Source organism: Macaca fascicularis, chromosome 8 (genome assembly GCF_037993035.2).
Source record: "Macaca fascicularis isolate 582-1 chromosome 8, T2T-MFA8v1.1".
Classification (NCBI taxonomy): Eukaryota; Metazoa; Chordata; class Mammalia; order Primates; family Cercopithecidae; genus Macaca; species Macaca fascicularis.
The window spans coordinates 37,680,606-37,704,719 of NC_088382.1; the positions used below are offsets into that span (position 1 = coordinate 37,680,606).

Genomic DNA, 24,114 nt, shown 5'->3' on the forward strand with positions numbered 1-24,114 from the left:
TGTATTGAAGTGACTAAGATTGTTGCCCATTTTAAATTGAGTTATATGCCTTTTCATTGTTAATTTGTAGGAGTTATTTACATATTCTGGACATAGTCATTTGCCAGATACATGTATTGCCAGTAATTTCTTCTATTCTATGGCTGTCTGATTCATTTTTCTCAACAATGTCTTTTGGTGAGCAGAAATTCTTAATTTTGGAGAAGTCCAACTTACTACTTTTTTCTTTTGTGTTAGTATTTTGTGATTTAACACAAGCATATTTCTCCAGCATAAAGTCACAAAGGTATTCTCCTTTGTTTTCCCCTAGAAAGTTTGTGGTTCTAGCTCTTATGTGTAGGTCTCTGGTCCATTGAAAATTAACTTTATGAGTAAAATAATTTTTAAGTCCTTTGTTTTACATCTGAATATCCCAGTATTCTAGAACTACATATTTATTGAACAAAAGATCTTGTTCTCACTGAACTGATTTGGTACTTTGGTTAGAATCAACTGATAATATAAGTGGGCCTATCTAAACTCTCTACTGTCTTCCTTTGATGTCTATGTGTAATAAGTAGACAAAATAATGAAATTATGCTAATTCCACACTGTTTTGATTACTTTTGCTTTATAGTTGGTTGTGGAATTGGGTAGTAAAAATCCTCCACCCCTATTATTTTTCAAATTTATACTGGTTAATCTAGAATTTTGATTAGGATTGCATTGAACCTAAATATTATTTTGAGGAGAACTATATTGAGTCTTTTAATATACAAAATAATACATTTTTTACTTATATAGGACTTTTTTCTCTTTTAGAAAGGTTTTACAGTGTCCAGTATAGATATCATAGACATTTTATTGTATTTATTTTAATATGTTTAATGTTCTTTGATTACATTACAAACTGTATTATTTTCTAAACTTCACTTCTAATTGTGTTGCCATTACACAGAAATACAATTTTATTTAACATTTCTTTTATATCCTATTTACTTGCTCAATTTTCTAATCAGTGCCAGGAGATGTTTTTATAATTAAATTCCATAATTTTTGCATGTACACAATAATTTCATATAAGAATACAGATAATTTCACTTAATTTTCAATCTGTATGACATTTATTTCTTAACTTGTCTTACTGCACTGGCTAAGATCTGCAGTACAATGAATGTTAAACAGAAATAGAGGACACATCCTTGTCATGTTCTCAATCTTAAAAAAAGATTGTTGATTGTTTCCCCATTGATTATGATATTAACCATGAGTTTTTCTGATGTACACTTTTAAGTTTAAAAATATTTTCTTCTGTTTTTACTTGGCTGAGAGTCTTTGTCATGAATGGTAATAGAATTTAGTCAAATTTAGTAAAAAAATGTCTTTTTTTCTGCATCATTTCTGAAAATCACATTCTCCTTTATTTTTTTAGTGTGGTGATTTACATTGATTGATTTTCAAATATTAAACCAAATAAGCATTCCTGGGATAAATTGCATTGATCACAATGTATTAGCTTTTCATGAATTGCTGGATTTTATTTTTTTTCTCATTTAATGAGGAATATTGATCTGCAATGCTTTTCTTTTAGTGGTATTAGAATTATATATGGTTTATCAAATTATCAGGAACTATATCTTTAATATTACTTACATGAATTTGTATAGTATTTGTTTTGTTTACTTAAAGATTTGTTGAAATTCAACCAGTGAAGACATTTACTATTTTCTTTATTAAAATGTTAATTTCTTTAATTGATATGGTGTTATTTAAGATTTTCATTTTATTTTGTTTTAAATTTGGTTTGTTAAGTTTTCTAAGATACTTGTTTATTTTATTTAAGTTGTCAAATTTATTTACATGAAATTATTTATAATATCTTCATGGGTTTCACAATTACGGAACATTGTGTGACATATCTTCTTTCATTCCCAATATATTTACTTTTTGTTTTCTCTCTCTTTTTTTGATCAGTGATGTTGGGGTTTGTTAGTATTATTAATCTGTTCAAAGAATCAATTTTTACTATGTAGATTTTCTCTGTTGTCTGTATGTTTTATTTCAATGACTCCTACTCACATTATTTTCATTTCTACTGTGCTTTTAATTTGCTGTTTATTTATCTTTTTTTGAGGAGGAGGAGTGGTTGGACTAAAAGAGAAAACATAGGGGAAAGGATCCATGACATTGGTCTGGGCAGTGATTTTTTTTTGGATATCACTCCAAAAGCACAGGCAACAAATGCAAAATTAGACAAATAGGATTATACCAAATTTAAAAGCTCCTGTCCAACAAATTGAGCAATCAACAGAATGAAGACATAATCTTCAAAATGGGAGAAAATATTTACAAACCATATATCTGATAGAGGTTAATATTTCAATGATTTTATACCTTTCTTCTTTTCTAATATATACAGTTAAAGGTATAAATTTTCTTCTAAGGGCTTCTTTCGCTATTTTCTATGAATTTTGATATGTTATGCTTTCACTGTTATTCCATTCAAAACATATCAATTTTTGTTGTGACTTTTGATTCATGGATTAGAAGTATTTTGATTAACTTCCAAGTATTTGGAAATTTTATACATACTTTATGGTATTGATTTCAAATTTAATTTTATTGTCTCCTGAGAATATTCTCTGTATAATAATTATTCTTTGAAAAATATTGAGACTTTTTTATGTCTAGTTTTTTTACGCCATATGCTTTGTTATGGTTCCACAGACACTAAAAACAATGATTATTCTGAAGTCAATGCGAGTGGCCTTCTATAAATATCAATTAGATCTAATTGGCGTTGTTCAAATCTCTATAGTTTTACTTATATTTTTGTATGTCTATTTGTCCTTTTTGTTTGTTTGTTTTTGAGACGAGGTCTTACTCTATTGCCCAGGCTGGAGTATAGTGGCACAATCATGGCTCACTGAAACCTCAACCTCTTGGGCTCAAACTATCCTCCCACTTCAACTTTTGAAGTAACTGGGACTACAGGCATGCACCACTATGTCTGGCTGTTTTTGTTTGTTTGTTTGTTTGTTTTTTTGTTTTTTGTTTTTGTAGAGAAGGGTTTCACCATGTTGTCCAGACTAGTCTTGAGCTCCTGGGCTTAAGCAATCTGACAGCCTCAGCCTCCCAAAGTGCTAGGATTATAGGTGTGAGCCACCGCACCTGGCCTCTCCTTGTTTTATCAATTACAGGAAGAGTCATATTAAGATCTCTTTGTAAAATTATGACTTTGCCTATCTTTCTCTTTACCTTCATCAGTTTTGCTTTTTATTTAGAAAACATGCATAATAATTATGATTTCTATGTCTTCTTGATGAATATTCCCTTTTATCATTATGGACTGCCTCTCTTTATCTCTGGTAGTATTTTCTGTCTTGAGTTGTTAAACTTAGTACACTCATTGTACATGTTTTTTCACTGTATTGTTTTCTATCTGTGTCTTCATAAAGTGTGCTTACTACAGATAGCATAAAATTGGGTATTACTTTTTTGGTTCAGTCTGTCAATCTCTGACTTTTAATTGGAGCTACCTTAATATTAATGTAGTTTTTGAAACAGTTAAAATTGTCTACCATCTTCATATTTGTTTCATATTTGTCCCATCTGTTCTTTGTCAATGACACCTTTCCTTTCACTTTTTTAGTGAAACAAATTCCATTTTGTTTTATTTATCCATTTTCATGGATTTATGCATTATTCCATTTTATCTCTTCTGTAGCATAAACTTCTCAGCCATTTACACATTTTTTTCCTTATATGTAATTTCTGTGTATATGCAAACAATATGACATGTTATTATTTTTACTTTAAACAGTCATTGGCTTTTTAAAGAAATTTGAGAATATAAATATAAGTATCTATTAGGTTGGTGCAAAAATAATTGCAATTTTACCATTACTTTTAATGGCAAAATCACAATTACTTCTGCGCCAACCCATGTATGTATGTATATATGTATGTATGTATTTACCTAAGATATCTATCTATCTATCCATAGATACTTCTCTATGTAAAAGTATCTATGGATGGATAGATAGATAGATAGAGGATAGAGAGAAGAAGAATATGCCTTATATTTACTAGTTCTCTTCACTACTTTCCACAGATTCAGACTTCCATCTGTTATTACTTCCTTGGGCCTGGAGGTCTTATTTTAGCATTTCTTGTAGTACAGGTCTACTAGAGACAAATCTGTCAGTGATTGTCATTTGAATATGTTTTCATTTTTAAAAGGTATTTTCACTGGATATAGAGTTTGAGATTAGAATTTTTTAGCACTTTAGAGATGTCATTTATTTTTCTTCTGTTCTTTACTACATCCAGAAAGGAAACAAGAATCACATCTGTCTTTGTTCCCTCTGTGTAATATGTCCTTTCTGTCTTACTGCCTTTTTTCAAGTTTCTTTTTATCTTTGGTTTTCTGCAGCTTGACTATGATGTGCCAACGTGTTTTTTTCTTTGTACTTGTTCTGTTTCATTCACTTATCTTAATTTGTGGATTTATTCCTTTCAATACTGTGAGAAATTGTCAACATTGCTATTGCTCCATTTTTTTCTTTTCTCTCTTTCTGATGCACAAAATATACATAAACTAGACATTTAATATCGTCCCACTGATTTCAGATGCTCTATTTTGTTTCATTTTTTTTCTTTTTATGTATTAGTTTATTTAATTTCTACTGACCTTTTCTTGAGTTAATTCTTTCCTCTGCTGGGTTCAGTGTACTTTAAGCACATGAGGAGACATTGTCATTTTGATTTTCATTTACAGAATTTTTATTTTCTTCCTTTTAATAGTTTACTTTTTTTGATGGCATTTTTCCACTCATTCACACGTTTTCTACCTTTCCCAAAACTCACTTAAAGAATGTATCATCGTAGTTATAAGAGACAAATCTACTAGAGACAAATCTGTCAGTGATTGTTATTTGAATATGTTTTTATTTTTAAAATATATTTTCACTGGATATAGAATTATTTTAGCACTTTATAGATGGGAGATCACTTGTTTTAGAGCCTAGTTGCACACTTTTTGAGTTGCTGGGGAATTCTCATTGCTTTCAAATCCTTCCCTTGGCTTTTTGCATCTAGGAGACTTTCTACTCACTGCCCTGCACCCAGCTTTTCCCAGGTTGCTGCAAGAGTTTCAATAAAAACCTGAAGTACCACTGAAGAATTACTTTCAGCTCTCTTGCCACAACCTCAAACTCAGCATTTCACCCCTGTGCACTCACTGAAAGCCTAAATAAAATAGATGCATAGATACAAACTTACTTTGTACCTGGGCCTCTGCGAGATTCAATCTGTCACACTAACCAATCATAGTTGTTTTTCCATTGCCTCCCCTAGGGTGGTTCACCTTCTTTCTGCTGCTTCTCCAGGTATAAAACTATCAGTAGATGGTCTCTTTTTCCTAGGAAGAAAATTATCTCTGCGATTTGGCTCATTTGGGTGTCTTTGCATCCACAACTTGCTTACAGGTTTCAATAATCTATTATTTTTGTAGCTTGTCTGGCTTGTAGTACATTCTTTCATGATTTCTTCCCATCCTATAAGTATACAGAAGTCTGATATTTACTTCTTATTTTAGAAATACTAAGCTGTTCTTTTCCTTTTATCAGCTGACTTTAGTTATATTTACTCAGACGAATGTGTGTCTATCTTATAAGGGCATTTTACAAAGCTGTGAATGTATTTTATGACCCTAAATGTACACACATTGCTAGGTAAATACAGTCAAGACAATCTATAAAGGCGTAAATTAAAAAGAAAAAAATCTTGGCTCTGGTATCTTTAAAAGTTAAGAAAAGAGGTTTTACATGTGACTGAGTAGTTGCTTTAGTGCTACAGGCTAAGTTTTAAATAACAGTAGTCAGAATTCTGTGAGTCAATGCTAACATTAAACTTGGATGACATGGTGCAGTGTTGCCAAGGTACCCATCTCCAAAGTGCTCTGGGGCTTCTCATGAAGTCATTTCAAGTCTTGTCCTCCCTTTCATAATTCCTATGAGGTTAGAAGAGGGAGGACATTATTATTCCCTATTTGCTGCTGAGAAGCAAGGTGAAGTCACAAAAGTGCCAGGTGTTTTTGCACAAATCATAGAGCAGTCAGTCAATCAGCAGAAGGAAGAATTCATGGGAGTGAAACTAGCCTGTCTGTCCTGATCCTGGTCAGTTGGCACCTAATCCCTACATGACAAAATCGCCTATCTCTTAAATGTCTCTTGAGACAGCATTGAGCCTTTGTGGTAGTTAATAACCTTTATTTAGATCAAAGATATTTGTTACGTCTGACTAAACTCTGACAATCTTCCCATGGCTTCAAGATCATCAAGCTTAAGGACTAGACTCAAATGGAAATAAATTGTCAGCCTCATACATTTTTAGGTACCTAAGAATGGTAACCATACACCTAAGAGTTGTCTTTTCTCTCATGCTGAAATCTCCCTATAATTGAAACTTATTAATGTTTATGTGAAACATTCCTTGTTGAAACCACAGATTGGCACTACTTTATAAGAGTAATATCTACTTTTAATTAAACATTTTTGCTAAATGTCTCGCATATGATGAGAGAAAAACCAAATTCTGTCAAAACATTGGAAGAGATTTATTCTTAGCAAATGTAAGTGCCCATGGCCTCCGGGAAACAGTCTCAAGAGGTCCTGAGATGGTGTGCCCAGCGTGTTCTGGGAAGAGTTTGGTTTTACACATTCCAGGGTGACAGAAATTGCAAGTAAAATCATAAATCAATACATAGAAAGTATACATTGGTTTGACCCAAAAAGGCAGAACATTTTGAAGTGGAGGCTTACAAGTCATAGACAGAGTTTAGGGATTCTTCAATTGGTAATTGGTTGAAAGAGTTAAGCTTTGTCTAAAGTAGAAAGGAATGCTTAAGTTAAGATAAGGGGGTCTGTTACCTGTCATGTAAGGCCATACCAGAGTTAGGTTGGAAAGTAAGCCACAATGTACTGGATCAGAAAATACCTGTTTAAGGGCATTTGATGGTTTGTAAGGCATGATTCCTCAGGCTCCTTGGAAAGGAATTTGAGCAAGAAAAAGAAAAAAGGTCAGTATTAAATCCTCATATATATTATTTAATTTTTATGAAAATGATATCAAATATTATTTTATTTAATCTTCACAAAAATATATAAGGTAGAAGCAGAGATATAGAAGACCATGTTTACACAATTCATGTCTGGTAGAACCGGTATATGAAGGCAAGTATGTATAATTCCATTGCTCTTGTTTTTTCTATTCCTATAATCACTTTCTACTGTTTCTAAAATGTATCAAACCAAATTTGGGAGCAGTTTTCTATAAGACAAAATAACTTATTATGGGGTTTATTTGAATCACAAATATGTCTGATGCACTTAGAACTTGATTTGATTATACATATTAGATTTACACTTTTTTTTTTTTTTTTTTTTTTTTTTTGAGATTGAGCCTTGCTCTGTCACCCAGGCTGGAATGCAGTGGGGTGATCTTTGGCTCACTGCAACCTCTGCCTCCTGGATTCAAGCGATTCTCCTGCCTCAGCCTCCCAAGTAGCTGGGACTACACGTGCCCGCCATCATGCCCGGCTAATTTTTGTGTTTTTAGTAGAGACCTTGTCTCTATAATTCACCATATTGGCCAGGCTGGTCTTGAACTCCTGACTTTGTGATCCCCCCTCCTCAGCCTCCCAAAGTGCTGGGATTACAAGTCTGAGATATTGCGCCCGGCCAGATTTACACATCTTTATGGGGGAAAATGTACTGTGCAGTGTGCAACTTCACTCTTAATTGTCATCCCTGGTTTAATCGTTCTTTTAAGCAAGAGAAGCAATCTGTGAAAGAGAGAAGAGTTTTATCCCCATAGGGCTTAAAAAAGAGGTAAGTAGTTGTTATAGTTTGAAAATGGAAGATTTTACACAACAATAAGGAATTTTGAGCTTGTCTTGAGAGAATGGGCAATACTTGGCTTGCATTCCTACATGGTACATAGCAATAAAAGCCTTCAGAAAGGACATACATTTACTGGAGCTCCACAGTTCTCTGGTTCTATTGCTTCTTTCTTTGCATTAGTTGTTTTGTTCTTGAATGCATTGAATTAACCATTTCTTTTTTCTTTTTCTTTTTTTTTTTTTTTTGAGCTGGAGTCTCATTCTGTCACCCAATCTGGAATGTAGTGGCATGATCTCAGCTCACTGCAACCTTTGCCTCCCAGGTTCAAGAGATTCTCCTGCCTCAGCCTCCCAGGGAGCGGGGATTAGAGGCTCGCAGCACCATGCCCAGCTATTTTTTTTTTCTTTTTTTTTTTTTGGTAGAGATGGGGTTTCATTGTGTTGCCCAGGCTGGTCTTGAACTCCTGACCTCAAGTGATCTGCCCACCTCAGCCTCCCAAAGTGCTGAGATTACAGGCATAAGCTACCGCATGTGGCCAACTATTTCTATTTTAACATAAGTATACATTGCTTTAATCAAAGAGCTGAAATGCTAGCAATGAGCTAACAAATAAGTAGAGTCTTCACTGAAAAAGTGGGCACAAACCTCATTTTTAAAGGCCATTACCAGTAACCATCTATGGAAGCACCGTTATGTTTTTGTGTTAGGCGTTCTGTTGTTCTTAGATTTCAGAATACTTGGTTGCCCTGTAACTTCAGCCTTCCAGTGTATTTTAGAAGAGTTGTGATTTGGTAGTTTATCTGGCTTTTTCTCAAGTCTGACTCTCAACTTTTTGCATTTTAAGTGGAGGAAGAACTTAAGCTTTTAAAAAATGCATATGAGCATTATTAACCTCACTATATCATGTATGGACAAAAGTAGTGACAATATTCAAAACATAGTAAGAAAAAGCATGAGGATGGACACATACAAGAAAATTACAAAAGTTTGCAAATCCATTATGTGTGTATACACACACACAAACACAGAAACACACACGCACACTATATATGTGTCTGTATGCATATGTATATAATTGTGTGTATATTCAGAAGCATCTGTGGAAATTTTAAAAAATAAATTTAAAAAGTTTAAAAAATCCACATTATGTGTATTTTGAAGTTGTATATGGTTCAGTTGGACATAAGTTCCAGTGTGGATTTATAAGCAAATACACTTGGGAAAAGCCTATCAAATTCTCACCTAGTTACTGAGAGGCCCTCGTTTAGTTAGTTATTACCAGAGTACAGAAACAAGACAGGGAATAGTGGCTTGGCTAGAGAGGCAGCAGAAAACCACTTGAGGCAAAGCCTTACTTCGCAAGCATTGTTTCTATCTCATCCTTCAGGTGATGAGGCACCATTTATAGCTATGAGTAGAAAATTGACCTGACGAAAATTATGTTAGAAAATTAATTCCATCACAAGTCATTTAAAAATAAATCTACATGGAAGATAAATAAAATATAATATAAAATATAATAGCCCAGAGGCTATTATAAACAATGAAGGTCTTACCTAAGGCTTTGTAGATGAAAGGAATGCCCACTTTCAAGAAGCGATCAGGAGCTAATGTCAACTAGATTGTGTGATACGGTTGAATAGAGGGCTGGGAGCAGGGAGAAATTGTTGTGAATCCCAATCTGAATGGAGAGTATTCACTTTTGTTTTGTCTGTTTTTTGAGACAGGACTTTTCTCTGTCACCCAGGCTAGAAGCAATGGTGGGATCCATAGCTCACTGCAGCCTCAAACTCCTGGGCTCAAGGAATCCTCCTGCCTTAGCCTCCTGAGTAGTTGGGACTATAGGCACGTGCTGAAGTGGCATCGTTTGTCTGGGGTAAGTACCCGAGATTCATTGTCTCATGGCTATGGAAAACTAGCATGCAGACACAACAGAGTGAGGTTAAGAGTGGAAGTTTAAAAGGTGAAAGAAAGAGAAAAGCTCTCTTGCTACAGAGAGGGGTCCCAGAGAAATGGGTTGCCAGTTCTGTTATGAAATGCAGTGAGTTTTATACATGAGTTTGAGGAGAAAGTGTCTGATTTACATAGGGCATGAAAGATTGCTTGGACCACGTGCCCCATTTGCATAGGGCGCAAATTACCGGTAAGCCTCACCCTAATCTTTTATTATGCAGATAAGTTCATGGCCTGGTTGGCACCATGTTTCCTGTTTCTTTATTGTATATGAGGTGACGAAGAAAAGAAAAGATGGAGCCTCCATGTTGAACATACCTGGCCCTCAGGTAGCCCGTTTCTACTGGTACAGCTGCTGGTATTCACCCATGCAAACTTCCAGCTTGCTTAACTATGTCTGCAACTCAGTTTTTCAGGCTACTCTTTGTTAGAAAAGAAATGATTTTGGAGCTGCTTTTTGTTAGAGGGGAAATTCTGCCAAGGACTCTGTTGCCCTTACTATCTGCCTAAATAATATCTATCTTCCATATCAGTGCCATCACACCTAGCTAATTTTTAAATATTGTTTTTATAGAGACAGGCTCTCATTATGTTGGCCGAATTGGTCTTAAATTCCTGACCTCAAGCCATCCGCCTGCCTTGGCCTCCCAAAGTGTTGGGATTACAGGCATGAGCCACCATGCCTGGCTGAGTATTGGCATTTTTCAATCAGAAATTGAACCTAGGTGGAAGGGGACATTGGAATGCTTTCTACACATCTGGGAAACTAAGAAATTATTTAAAATCAAAGGTGATGCATTTTCTCAATCAGACTTTTTTTTCCTCCCAACTTATTTGGGGGATACACAATGTGTCGTGTTTTTCTGTGTATGCATTTTTCCCATCCTGCCTAGATGTCACCCACATGATGGACCCTCAAGAAATATTTATTAATCAAATTCTCCCCTTCTCTATCCTTCAGCTGCCAGAGCTGGAATTAAGCCTCCTTATGGAAAGGATAATCAATATTTTATAGTACCTTTCACCAGAGGCTATCAAATGTAATGACAATCAAATATGTTTGTCCTTTTCAAATTGGAAATCAATCAACATTATCAGTTTTTCCATTACCAGTTATACATGGTTGATGAAATGTTTATGCTGATGACTTCTTTGCATTGAGGAAGGTTTCAATGCCACTGATCTTCTCCCTTTGAGTACTTATTTTTCTAGCAGACAAAATTAGCAAGTGTGATAGACAAAGTTTGAAATGTAATGTAGTCTTTTTCCCAGTTCTTTACTAATGGTATTATTTTACAGCACCTAAGTTAATGTAGAATTTTTATAGCTTAAAAATAATTTTATAGACATGACTTTATATAGTACGCTGCATAGCCATATGAGAAAACTGAAGATAAACAATCAGAGCTGCAAAATGATCTGCCTAAGTTTACTTGGTAGTTAGCAGTCAAATCAAAATTAGAAATTTAGATCTTCTGACTCATCCTGACATTTTACTCTAGGGTTCCCTGATATACACAGATGACGCTGTAACCTCACCCTGATGCTGGGCATCCACTGAGGTCTTTGTTCCTAATGATAATTGAGAGATTGATAGGAATTCTCTTTAGGTATTGAGCCCCCATCCAAGTTCTCCGGACATATGTAGCAAGTAAGGCTTGTAAGCACTTTTCCTTATTTTAAATATTCTAAGGTTGAAATTGCCTTTGGAAAAAATTGTAATAGTTAGACCATTATGGCAGTAGGAAAGATCTGATCTTACCAACACCGCTCTTGCCTTTAGCCTTCAAACTGCCTTTAATTATTCTTAAGATTGTGCCAAGCCAACTTTGGGAGACATTCAGTTTATAGTTTCAATGTTAATAGCCCTTCCCCAAAACTCAGCCACCTTTTTAAAGTGTGGGTGGCCTCATGTCAATTAAGCTCTTTCTTTACTGCAATGCCATGGTCTCATGAATTGCTTTTGACTATACAGTGGACAGGAAGGACCTGTCAGGTGGTTACAATGCCATGATGCACAGGCCAACTAAATCTCAGATTTCTTGTTTCGATTGAAAGTGTATCAATCCCAAGTGGTAATGCTGATCACTTTATTCAGATTTATTTGGCAGTTTTACATCTCTGATATCTAAAACATGGCAATTCAATGTATTTAACAAACCCATTTTGCTTTGTAAAACTGCAATCTTTCACAATATAGAGTTTGTAATACAGGTTGGGTAGGAACAGAAATGCTCAGATCTATATTGTTATCCGACACCATATTAGTTAGCCTTGCTAAACTTCAGTTGCCATATCTGCAAGTAACTCATTTAATATTTATTTAATAAATATTATTGAGCTTCTTCTATGTGCTAGCTGCTATATGTAGCTTCTATATTATTATTGAGCTTCTTCTAAATATTATTGAGCTTCTTTTATGTGCTGGCACTAAAAACTGGATTCGAATTGCTCTTTTTTATATATATTGGTGATTTCAAACACAATAAAGTCCATCACCCTGTGCCATAGCTTGCTGGCTAACTTGGAAGATGAGGTCCAGGACCTGTCCTTTACCAGCACCCTCTCCAGATAAGTCAGCTTGACAACTGTGGACATCACAGACCTTGGAAACTGCAGAAAACATTCATGGTGCTGGTGCATCGTGAGTGAGTCATCAGAGGCAGAGGCAATGGGCAGGCTGATTAGAACTGAGACAGCTTCTGTTTACATATAAATATCCTGCTAATCAGTGATGACAAGAGAGGAAACATAGGCAAATGCCAGTTAAATGGAGTTTGAAGTTTTAAAAAAAGTACATTTGGTAGCGCTTGCCAGAGTGTGGCAGTGGTTCTTTAAGTATATAGGAAGAAATCTTTAAAATGAATTGGCCTCAGGCTGAGTTGAGGGGAATAGTTTTGTACCAGGTTGTCAGAGAACGTCTCTGAGAGTAAGACTTACTTTTCATTGCTTTTACAAAATGATCGCACTTACATAGGCATCTATATTTCTCACTATGTGTGTGTGTGTGCGTGTGTAGGGGAGAGGGATCTTTTTTGATTAATTACAAAGAAAATATTTTTTAAATAGATTAATTATGGGCTCAGTCTCAGCTTTGCCTTTTTTCATTTTTTTTTTTTTTAAATATACATTTTTTGAGACAGGGTCTTTGTCTGTCACTAAGACTGGAGTGCAGTGGCATAATCACAGCTTACTGCAGCCTGAAGTTCCTGGGCTCTACTGACCCTCCCACCTCAGCCTCCCTAATAGCCAGGACTACAGGCACATGCCACCATGCCCAGTTAATTTTTAAATTTTTATTGATTTTTCAGACACAGGTTCTCACTATGTTGCCCAGGCAGGTCTCGAACTCCTGGTCTCAAGAGATCCTCTCTCCTTATCCTCCCAAAGCACTGTGATTACAGGCATGACTGTCGACTGTGATAACAGGCATGATTAGAGGCATGGTGTCCACCCACAGGTATGCATTTTTTAAATACTCTTTCAGGAAGCTGTTCCTTTTAACATGTTCTACATCATGGAGCCCACTTCAGGTGCCGGCATTTTATCAGGTGTACTCACCATTTATACATTTTGCGGTACCATTGGCTCCTTTTTTTTTTTTTTTTTTTTTTTTTTTTTTTGAGACGGAGTCTGGCTCTGTCGTCCAGGCTGGAGTGCAGTGGCCGGATCTCAGCTCACTGCAAGCTCCGCCTCCCGGGTTTACGCCATTCTCCTGCCTCAGCCTCCCGAGTAGCTGGGACTACAGGCGCCCGCCACCTCGCCCGGCTAGTTTTTGTATTTTTTAGTAGAGACGGGGTTTCACCGTGTTAGCCAGGATGGTCTCGATCTCCTGACCTCGTGATTCGCCCGTCTCGGCCTCCCAAAGTGCTGGGATTACAGGCTTGAGCCACCGCGCCCGGCCGGCTCCTTTTCAAATATACTGACGAATCCATTATAGAGGCTCCTGATCAGTTCAAATGACTTCAAAACATTTTATCTTTTAGAATATAGCTTTGTTAGTATTTCAGGACAATAGTACCAGATCCCGCCTGGGGAAACTGTTGTACCTGCTAAGTGGAAGGAATAGGACATAGTGTCTGTTTATGTTTTAGCTTCAAGTGTACTTGAATGATTAAGGAGTTAAAGAAATTCCATGAATCCTAAGGCAGGTTTTTCTTCAATTTGTCCATTACTTTCTGTTACAGTCCCAGGATTGTCCTTTATTAAAAAAGTAAAATGGCTAAAGCCATATTTGGGGTCTATATGCCTTCCTTTTGATGTTCATCTTCCAGCCTCAATTGCTAATCAAGAACTTCTGCCTTCCCAGGTTGCTTAGATTTCTGCTTTGTGCTTTGGTGTTTTTATTTTTTCCTTTAGAGATAGAGTCTTGCTCTGTCCCTCAGGCTGGAATGCAGTGGTGGGATCACAGCTCACGGCAGCCTAGAACTCCTAGGCTCAAGAGATCTTCCCACCTCAGCCTCCTGAGTAGCTGGGACTACAGGCATGCACCACAACTCCTGGCTAATTTTTCAATTTTTTATGAGATAAAGAGATGGGGTCTCACTATGTTGCCACAGCTGGTCTACAACTCCTGGCCTCAAGCAATTCTCCCACATTGGCCTTCTAAAGTATTGGGATAATGAGTACAAGCCACAACACCTAGCTATCTGGTAATTCTTATGCCCAAGTGTGCAAATACTCTATCAGATGTCCCTGAACATCTGTCTTCTAATCCAGTGTTTCATGCTTTGGATAAATCTTCATCCAGGAGGCTATCCCTGGTTTAATTAAGAAATCAATTGCATTCTAGAACAGATTATAACATAAGCATTAACCATCACTAGCCAAATTCTTCATATTTATGGAAGCCTTCATGATGACACAAGATTTAACTTAGTCAAGAGAGAGAAACGAACACTCAGAATTGCAGACACTTTAATAGTCCTTGTAATAAACTAGTTTATGTTAAATGGGACTTTTGAATTTTGTCTGTCAAATTACTTCATATGGGAGGATGACTTTTCCATTCACACACAGACTGCCCTTTCCTTCTGCCCTTGCCTTTATCCTAGAAACATAAAATCGTATTGATATCATTTGTTTCAAGCTGACCATCCATGTTTATAGTATCCATGAGCAAAACAAACAAACACCCCAAATAACTGCCTTCCTAGTAGCTGTAGCTCTCATGAGAATGCCACAAAAATCTGTCTTCAAATTGAGCTTCACAGCAAACTTGCAGAAAGGAAGAACATGCATAAGTATCTCATTTTCAGATGAGGAAATGAAAATCCAACCAGGTTGGATATTCTTGTGGCCATAGTGTAACTGACTTAAGTCTGGCTGCTTGCTGCTCAGAGGTCAAAGCCTGAGAAAGCAAGGTGTGAGAAAAGGAAAGCAACTTTATTCAAATGCTAGCAGTTGGAGAATGGTCCAAAGGCCACTCCCACTTTGGGGACTGAGCAAAGGGCTTGTTTAAAAAGGAAAAGATGTGTGAAACATGCAGGAGTGGGGCAAGGGGATGCAGGTCTGTGTGTCTTTTTCCAGTGTTATCTTGAGTAATTGCCCATCCAGGGGTTCAGTTGGCATCATCCTGACTTCGGCCCAGTGGTGGGGGGCTAACTGTAACTCCCCCTAAGCAGGAGGATTCTGCAGCTGGATCTCTCCAGCAGTTGGCCACGGTTACTACAGGACTGAACACAGGAGGACGAAAGCAGAAATGAAAACTTAAAAGTAACTATTTTAAAGGAAGGGGCCATTAGGAGAAGAAGAGGGCTCCCAGACCCTAGTGAGCAAGGGCAGCCACTTGAGTCTCTATAGCCCTTTGTATTTATTGGGTAGAAAGAGCAGGGAGCAGGAGATAACCATTGGTCAGCTGCTTAATTGATCACAGGGTCACATTATTGCTAAGAGGCTTCAGATGTGCCTAATTACAAGAAACACTGCACTTGGGGCGTGACTGTCCTGAGCATTCCTTCTGGGCGGCAGACGCAGCTTGTCATTTTGCCAATAGTCTGTATTTATGAGAACAGTTTGCTGTTTACTCATAGAGCCTCCAGTGGTATACAGAGTTGATCGCGACCCTCACTCTTTTGGCCTACAACAGCTCTCTCGGCCTGGTTTGTTTTAAAATTTCTCAGCATGCACATAATTGGGTAAGCGAGCACTGTTCACAGAAGTGCCTGGTGGGAAAAGGTAGAAACAGAGTTTCAGAGTATGTTTCAAGGCTGAACACAAGAAAGGAAATCAAGTTTTAAAATGCATTTCAAGGTTTGGATGCTTGATTACAATACAAGTCTTAAGTGGCAGAATTATTATTTAAACTCAAGTGTGTTGATTCTTAAATCTCTGAGATTTCTATTACCATATTGCTTTCCTGAAGCACTAAAATCCAAACCCAGACGGTACTATCTTCATCATAATTTCAAATCATAAAAGCTCAAATCAGAGAAAGTATTTTTCTTATAAACATTTCTTTTCTTTAATGCTATTCTCCCATCTTGCCCAGATCTACATTTCTTTTCTTTTTGTCCCAGCTTTAATAATCTTTTAATGTGTTTCTTACTATATTAATTGTGGGCTCTCTGGTTCATTCCCTCCCCAAGGCTCCTTGACGGCAAGATGATTTTGTGTTGCTTTGTTTTGGTCAAGTGCCTGGACCAAAGGTCAGCACAGCATAGCTTGCAGTTGGTTTTTGCATGACCTCTCAAACCAACAATAGTTTAACATTCTTAAAGGTTTGCTAAAAAAATACTAAAGAAGAAGGCGTGATAGAAACCATGTGTGGCTCACAAATCCTAAAATATGTATTACCTGACCCCTTCTAGAGAATGTTTGCTGACTCCTGGGCTAGAGTTTTGCCTGCACACGGTAGGGACTCCATCTATTTGTTGAGTGAATATGGGCAGGCATGCACATGTGTTGAAGTGGAGTTAATTTCCTAGCAATAAGGCCTATCCAACCTGAACTCCTCGTCTTCCCACCGTGAGCCACTGGCATCTGGCAAATCTGATGGTGTTTTCTATCCTGTTGTTATTTCCATCTCCATAGCACAGATGTAGGTTAGGCATCTTAAAATCAGGAGCTATTCATCAGCTAGTGGGGAATATTCATTGTTATTTGGGCTGTCGCTGTAATTAGCTCATCTTTTAGAAGCCTTTGCTCCACGGCTTGTTTGTTATTGGAGACTTCTCCTCATCACCAGCATTCACATGCATATTAGCGTTTCAAAAAGCATGTTGCTATTTTGATTTTAACTAGGAGTTAAGATAAAATATTCAATATCTTTCTCATTCCCCCACCCCTCCCAGCCCTTGAAGACAAAGCCCCTTGGTCTGCATGTAGCTAATGGCCAATATTCCAGGAAGTCTTTGATAATGGCCCACATAAGAGAGAAGAGCAGCCAAGCACAAAGTACACTGTAATAAGGTCACTAAAGCCGTAAATTATTGGTTTTCATCCTTAGATATGTCTTCCAGTGGCCTGAGAGAGTTTCGCTTCATTAAACGTGAGAAGTCGCAACTCAAGCTAAATCTCTCTAGAGATATTAAATTCTGGACATATGCAATTACACCAAATGATGCTCCCAACTTGAACAGCCCCAGCTTGTTTTTAAAACCGTAAAACCTGTTATCTCACTTCCTTAACAGCATTTCCTCTGTCTTCACTGTCCCCTTCCCCAAGTACCCCATCCCCTCCCTTACAAATAGCATTTGAAATATCAGCCAGGGCTCTGGCACAGCCTGGCTGGCTGGCTGGCTGTTCTTCATGGCTCACTGATGATTCCCACAGGTTTTTAGAATCAAACCCTGCCTCTGTCGTTCACAGCAGCCTTTCCTGGCTACATTTTAATTAATTCCATATGGTATAATGATGATAAGTTGGCCCAAAATAAAAGTGAGCCTGAGTTAATGCTGTTATCATTAGAAAGATTGAAGGAACAGAAGCAATTAGGAAGTTCTGGAAGTATTGAGGAGTGTGAAGGGAAAAAGAAGAAACTGGTGCCCCAAACTCATTTATCATATTAACAAATGTGAGAGCATGAGTTCCTGTGTGAGTTCTCCCCTGGGTCCTTTCCTTGACTGCATCTGCTAGTAAGTGCTATTTAACATCTGCACAACCTGTGTTTTCTTTATTTTATGCTTGGTACTGAGACCAGGCTTGCAAAATCCAGAGGGGATGGAGATGGACAATCTTTTCTGGATCACGTTTGTGATCTCTGTTCATTGGGCTGGATGCCTTTTCTCAGTCATACCATCTTCTCTTGCAATACATTTTCTTCATAGTTTTTTTTTTCAAAGTGGGATGATCAAAAGACAAACTTGGGGTGTCATCTACTTTAAGCAGTTTTCGACCCATTATTTTTCCCCCTAGTTGCTAGCCCACACCACTGGGTGTCCTGGCTCTCATTATACTTCCCTAGTTACAAAGCATTTCCTCAACTCTGAGCAGGATTTTCTTTCCAAACTATTCCCAGAGCTGTTTCCTCTATTATAGTTTATCTATCATGTGCTTAATCTATGGGATGTTGCTACTAACTCGTTGTCCTGAAGAATGGTTTTAATCTGAGCAAGTAATTACAACTGATAACAATTGATGTATTGCCCTTTCCAGGGCAAACGTTGATATTTGCACCCCAACGTTGAATAATGGTATCAAGTCAAGTCCTTTTACATCAGAGACAATTTTGGTTTGAGGTAGACCCTCCTGGAATCTGTGACATTTCTTAACTAATTTTGATACATATTGCCAAATTGCTCCTAGAAACTTTTAATTTGGTTATACTAATAGTGTATACAAGTTTCCATTTCATAAATTCCTTGATGGTAATCCATAATATTTTCTGATAACTTTAACAATTCTATGGGCAAAAACGTATCTTTTAAAAAATTTTAATTTCTTTGAATCCTTTTAAGTTTTAAGATTTTAAAATATCAGTGTCTGTTTTTCTTTTTAAAACATTTCTGTATATATTAGTCCTATATATTTATTTTGAAGCTGTTTCAAGACAAATAACAAAATAATGTATAAAGATAGTAAACAAATACATACTGGACTCATAGTAGAATTGCCAGATTAGATATAGGATGCCCAGCTAGATTTACATTTCAAATATAAAACTTTTTTTTTTAGTATAAGTATGTTCCAAATATTACATGAGATACTTCTACTAAAAATACTCATTGATTATCTGAATTCAAATATAACTGAATGTCTTTTTTATTATTTGATAAATCTGAAAATTCTATTCACAAATCTTTATCTTTAGTCCTATCTAAAACTATACTAAACTATCTTTAGTTTGGATTGCAGACTTAGTATCCAGTGGGCTCCTCAGCATTTCCATTAGGTTGATGCAAAAGTAATTACGGTATTTGCCATTAAAAGTAACTTTTAATGGTAATAAGCTTTACTTTAAAAGTAAAGTTATTAAAAGTATCTTTTAAACTTTTAAAGTAAAGTTTATTACCATTAAAAGTTACTTTTAATGGCAAATACTACAATTACTTTTGCATCACCTTAATACTTGGAGGTCCATTAGGTATCTGAAAACCAACACATCCATAAAACGTGTAAATGTCACTTGTGCTCTGCCCTTTCCCAAGTCTGCTGTTATCCTTCTTTGCTTATCTTAGTTAATTGCATCAGCATCTTTCTGAGGTCAACTATTCTAAGGGTTAGACTTTTTTTTTTTTTCATATACACTCTCTCATACTCTCAATACCTTAGCATGCCCTCCAAAATATAATATGCATGGGGTCCCACAACTTCTTGTCATCTCCGTTGATGTCATCCTGGTCCTAACTCTTTCCTTCCTTAACTAGATCATTGTAGAGCTTCCTAACTGTCCTCTTTGCTACCCATTTTGTGGGTCCATCATTCATTCCCCAAACAGCTTTGACGATGATTAGCGCTTACAACCGACCCTCCAAGAACTTCCCTCTGCAATGAGAAAACATCCAAACTCTTTTACCAGGGCTCCCAAGTTTCCTTAGCTTGCTTTCAGATTCAGAGCATTTGACTTGTTTTCCCTTTTGAGATACACTTTTCCCAAAATTTATTGGGCTGCCCATTTCTATTTATTTACTTTTCAATGCAAGTTTCACTTCCAAAGAGACGACTTTTTCGATAACACAGACTGCGTTCCTAATGTTTTCCTTCACAGGACTTCTTACAGTCTGTTGTCATTTGTTATTTTGCGTGTTTTCAGTTTTAACTCCTCCCTCTAGAATGCGAAGTTCATAAGGGAAGAGATTTTCTTTTCTCATTTGTGCTGCATGCTCAATATTCAAGAATGTGCCTAGTGGATGGATAATGTGCAATAAATAATACATGCTTAATGCCCAAAGGAATAAAGAACAAATGACACGTTAACATATACTGAATGTTTACCCTGTGCAGGCACTTGACTTAGGGCTTTGCATATTTATCCTGTAGTGTGATACGTAGACCTCAGTTGGGTCTTAGATGACACCAGGCAATCAGATATACATCCCAGTCCATTTATTTCTCTACTTATTTTAGGTGACTATTTCACCCCTTCGCCACTCTTTTCAAAATACCCAAGAGCCCCATCTGCCTTCTTCAGTTTCAGAGATTTTTGTCTCTTAACTTCACTGAAAAATTGAAGTAAACAGAAGAGGTGTGCCATAGATTCCCATGACCACATCTACCCATGTAGAAGCATCTACACCCATATACCGAACCTAAAATGTCTGTGCTCTCATCTACAGTCAACATCAATACTTGCTTTTCAAATCCCATCTCTCTTCCCTACTTGAGGGCATTGTTGCAGACATGTTTCCCACATTGTCTTTTTTAAATCAAATATTTACTCTTCATTATACTCATCAACAAAAACATACTTTCATCTTACACAAAAAAATGAAAAATAATAAACATTTTCAAATCTTTGACTTTACCTTCTTGCAAGCGTCACTGTTCATTTGCCCACTTTTGCTGTAAAACTCCTTGGTTGAGATGCTTTCCCTAATTTCTCTCCTCCCATAATATTCTTCCTCTCTCATTGAGATATAATTCACATACTGTAAAATTCACCCTATTCTGTATTAAAGCCACTTTAGGCATTTGTCCCGCTACTAAATATTACAATTGGGATCTCTAATAACCCACTTGTTGCTAAACCTGGTAGTTAATGATCAATTTCCATTTAATTTGACTTATCAGAAGCATTTGACCTGCTAGCATTTATCACAATTGTCTTCCTTCTCTTTGATTCACTTTCTTCACTTTGCTTCCAGGATTTTTGGTTTTCCTATGACTTCGCTGACTGCTGCTTCTCAGTCTTCTCTGCTGGATCCTCTTTTTTTCAAACTTTCTAATGGAGCACTCCAGGACTGAGTCCTTGGTCCTTGTCTCTTTATTTATACTTGCCTTCTTCTTATTCTCCTCCAGCCTCTTGGTTTTATATCTCTAGTACAGACTTCCTTCCTAAACTCTTCATTCGTATATGCAGCTGCCAATTCCACATCTTTACATGGACAGTGAAGAGACAGCTCATATTCAACGTGTTCATATTTGGTAAGAAACGTGTCCATTTTTGGTAAGAAAAAAATCCTGGTCTTTTTTTTTTTTTTTTTTTTTTTTTTTTTTACCAAATATGTCCCTCCTGCAGTTTTCATACATCAGGGAATGGTAACTCCATCTTTACAGTTCGGTCAAAAACTTGACATCGTTGACTACTCCATTTTTCTCATATTTCACACGTAACCCATCTTAACCTTGGATCCATTTCTATATACAGGATGTGACTATGTCTCACAACCTCTCTTACTACTACTACCTTGGTAGTATAATACAATAACTTATTTCCTGGATTACTGCAATAGCTCCCAGCAGGTCCCCCTGACCCTACTCTTGTTCCCCTACAACCCATTCTCAGCACAGCAGCCAGAGTGACAATTTAAATGTAAGTTAGATTTTGTCATTCCTTTTCAAAACACTGCAGTGACTCTCCGTTTAACTTAGAGTAAAAGCCAAAATATTACACAAAGGGAAGCTCACAAATGTTCTATATGAACTAGTTTCTCCTCATTTGCGGTTTCCTCTTCAACTACCCTTCTGTTTGTTCAGTCCACTCTGGCTCCATGTATCCTTGTGAATTCTGCCTATGTTTGATTCTGCTTAGAGCCTTTGATCTGGTTGTCCTGTTTGCGTAGAATATGTTTCCCCGGATATCGGTTTGGCCAGTTCCCTCCTATCTTCCACATCTTTGTTCATCACCTTCTCAACGAGGCTGATTTTACAACTCCTGGCACTTAATTTTTAAATTTTTTTGGCACAGCACTTTTGACTCCTGGCATGCTGTATAATCTATTTATTATTTATGTACTTCTGGCTGGAGTATAACCTCCATGAGGTCACACATTTTTATTTATTCATTAATGCATCCCAAGCACTTAACAACCCATCAATAAATATTAATGAATATATGCAGTTGTTAGGAGTGTGGGCTCTGGAGTCAAACAGCTTGGGTTCAAATTTCATCACTGCCTTTAGTAGCTGAGTGACACTGCAAGCTACCTGGGATTTTGTGATATCATTACTTATCTGGAAAAAACAGAGTTAATAAGGTTATCTACCTCATGGAGTCAATGTTTAAGACTAATTAATCTTTGATTAACTAAAATAACATGCAAATTAAAAAAATTACTGCACATATAGCAAACTCTCTAAAATTTTCAGTTATTATTTACTCTCTGCAACAATCTTATCTCAATAAGTACTATTGTTATCCATGTTTTCCAAGTAAGATAAATTGAAATGTAGAGAGCTAAGCAATTTGGTAATAGACATGCACAGTAAGTGGCGGAGCTGGGATACAAATTCAGTTCCATTTGGCAACACATTTAATGTTCAGTCTCTCCTTATAGCTTATGATGCCTTTGAAAATGGAACATTATTTTCCTATTACATCTCCTAACTGTAGGTATATAAGAAACCATTGATTTTTATGTATTTATCTTGTATAGCCTATCATATGAGCTTTGTCTTTCTAATATTTAATTTAAATCTTGTGTCGGCCGGGCGTGGTGGCTCAAGCCTGTAATCCCAGCACTTTGGGAGGCCGAGACGGGCGATCACGAGGTCAGGAGATCGAGACCATCCTGGCTAACACGGTGAAACCCCGTCTCTACTAAAAAAAATACAAAAACTAGCTGGGCGAGGTGGCGGGCACCTGTAGTCCCAGCTACTCGGGAGGCTGAGGCAGGAGAATGGCGTGAACCCAGGAGGCGGAGCTTGCAGTGAGCTGAGATCCGGCCACTGCACTCCAGCCTGGGCGACAGAGCGAGACTCCGTCTCAAAAAAAAAAAAAACAAAAAAAAACAACAAAAAAAAATCTTGTGTCAAATACTTATTTCACATCTTATTTTAGGTTTTAGTATATTGTGGAAAATTTTTGGAAAATATTAATAACAGAGGTAGTATTACATCCCTGGTTCATTCAAGTAGTTTATTCTATCTATGGAAAAGCTTCTAATGCTTAATCTTCATTGCTGTGTTCACTGTGGACTTAAAGGATGTGTTCTCTACCTTGCTTAAGAGGTATCTTCTTATTCTTAAAGTTTCGTTTTTTTTTTTTTTTTTTAATTAAGAATGGTAGAACTGGGGGGGCGGAGCAAGATGGCCGAATAGGAACAGCTCCAGTCTCCAACTCCCAGCGCGAGCGACACAGAAGACCGGTGATTTCTGCATTTTCAACTGAGGTACTGGGTTCATCCCACTGGGGAGTGCCGGACGATCGGTGCTGGTCAGCTGCTGCAGCCCGACCAGCGAGAGCTGAAGCAGGGCGAGGCATCGCCTCACCTGGGAAGCGCAAGGGGGAAGGGAATCCCTTTTCCTAGCCAGGGGAACTGAGACACACAACACCTGGAAAATCGGGTAACTCCCACCCCAATACTGCGCTTTAAGCAAACAGGCACACCAGGAGATCATATCCCACACCTGGCCGGGAGGGTCCCACACCCACGGAGCCTCCCTCATTGCTAGCACAGCAGTCTGTGATCTACCGGCAAGGCAGCAGCGAGGCTGGGGGAGGGGCGCCCGCCATTGCTGAGGCTTAAGTAGGTAAACAAAGCTGCTGGGAAGCTCGAACTGGGTGGAGCTCACAGCAGCTCAAGGAAACCTGCCTGTCTCTGTAGACTCCACCTCTGGGGACAGGGCAATAACAAACGCAGCTGAAACCTCTGCAGACGCAAACGACTCTGTCTGACAGCTTTGAAGAGAGCAGTGGATCTCCCAACACGGAGGTTGAGATCTGAGAAGGGACAGACTG

General features: G+C 37.3%; 1 long non-coding RNA gene across 1 annotated transcript in view; it reads left to right on the forward strand.

The window, feature by feature from the left end:
- The first annotated feature begins 8,004 nt into the window (after nt 1–8,004).
- LOC123575105 (uncharacterized) overlaps nt 8,005–24,114 on the forward strand; it is a 61,339-nt gene continuing 45,229 nt past the window's right edge. Inside the window, exon 1 of the long non-coding RNA XR_006700234.2 lies at nt 8,005–9,759. This is a non-coding gene — a long non-coding RNA (uncharacterized lncRNA). The remainder of the gene's footprint in view (nt 9,760–24,114) is intronic.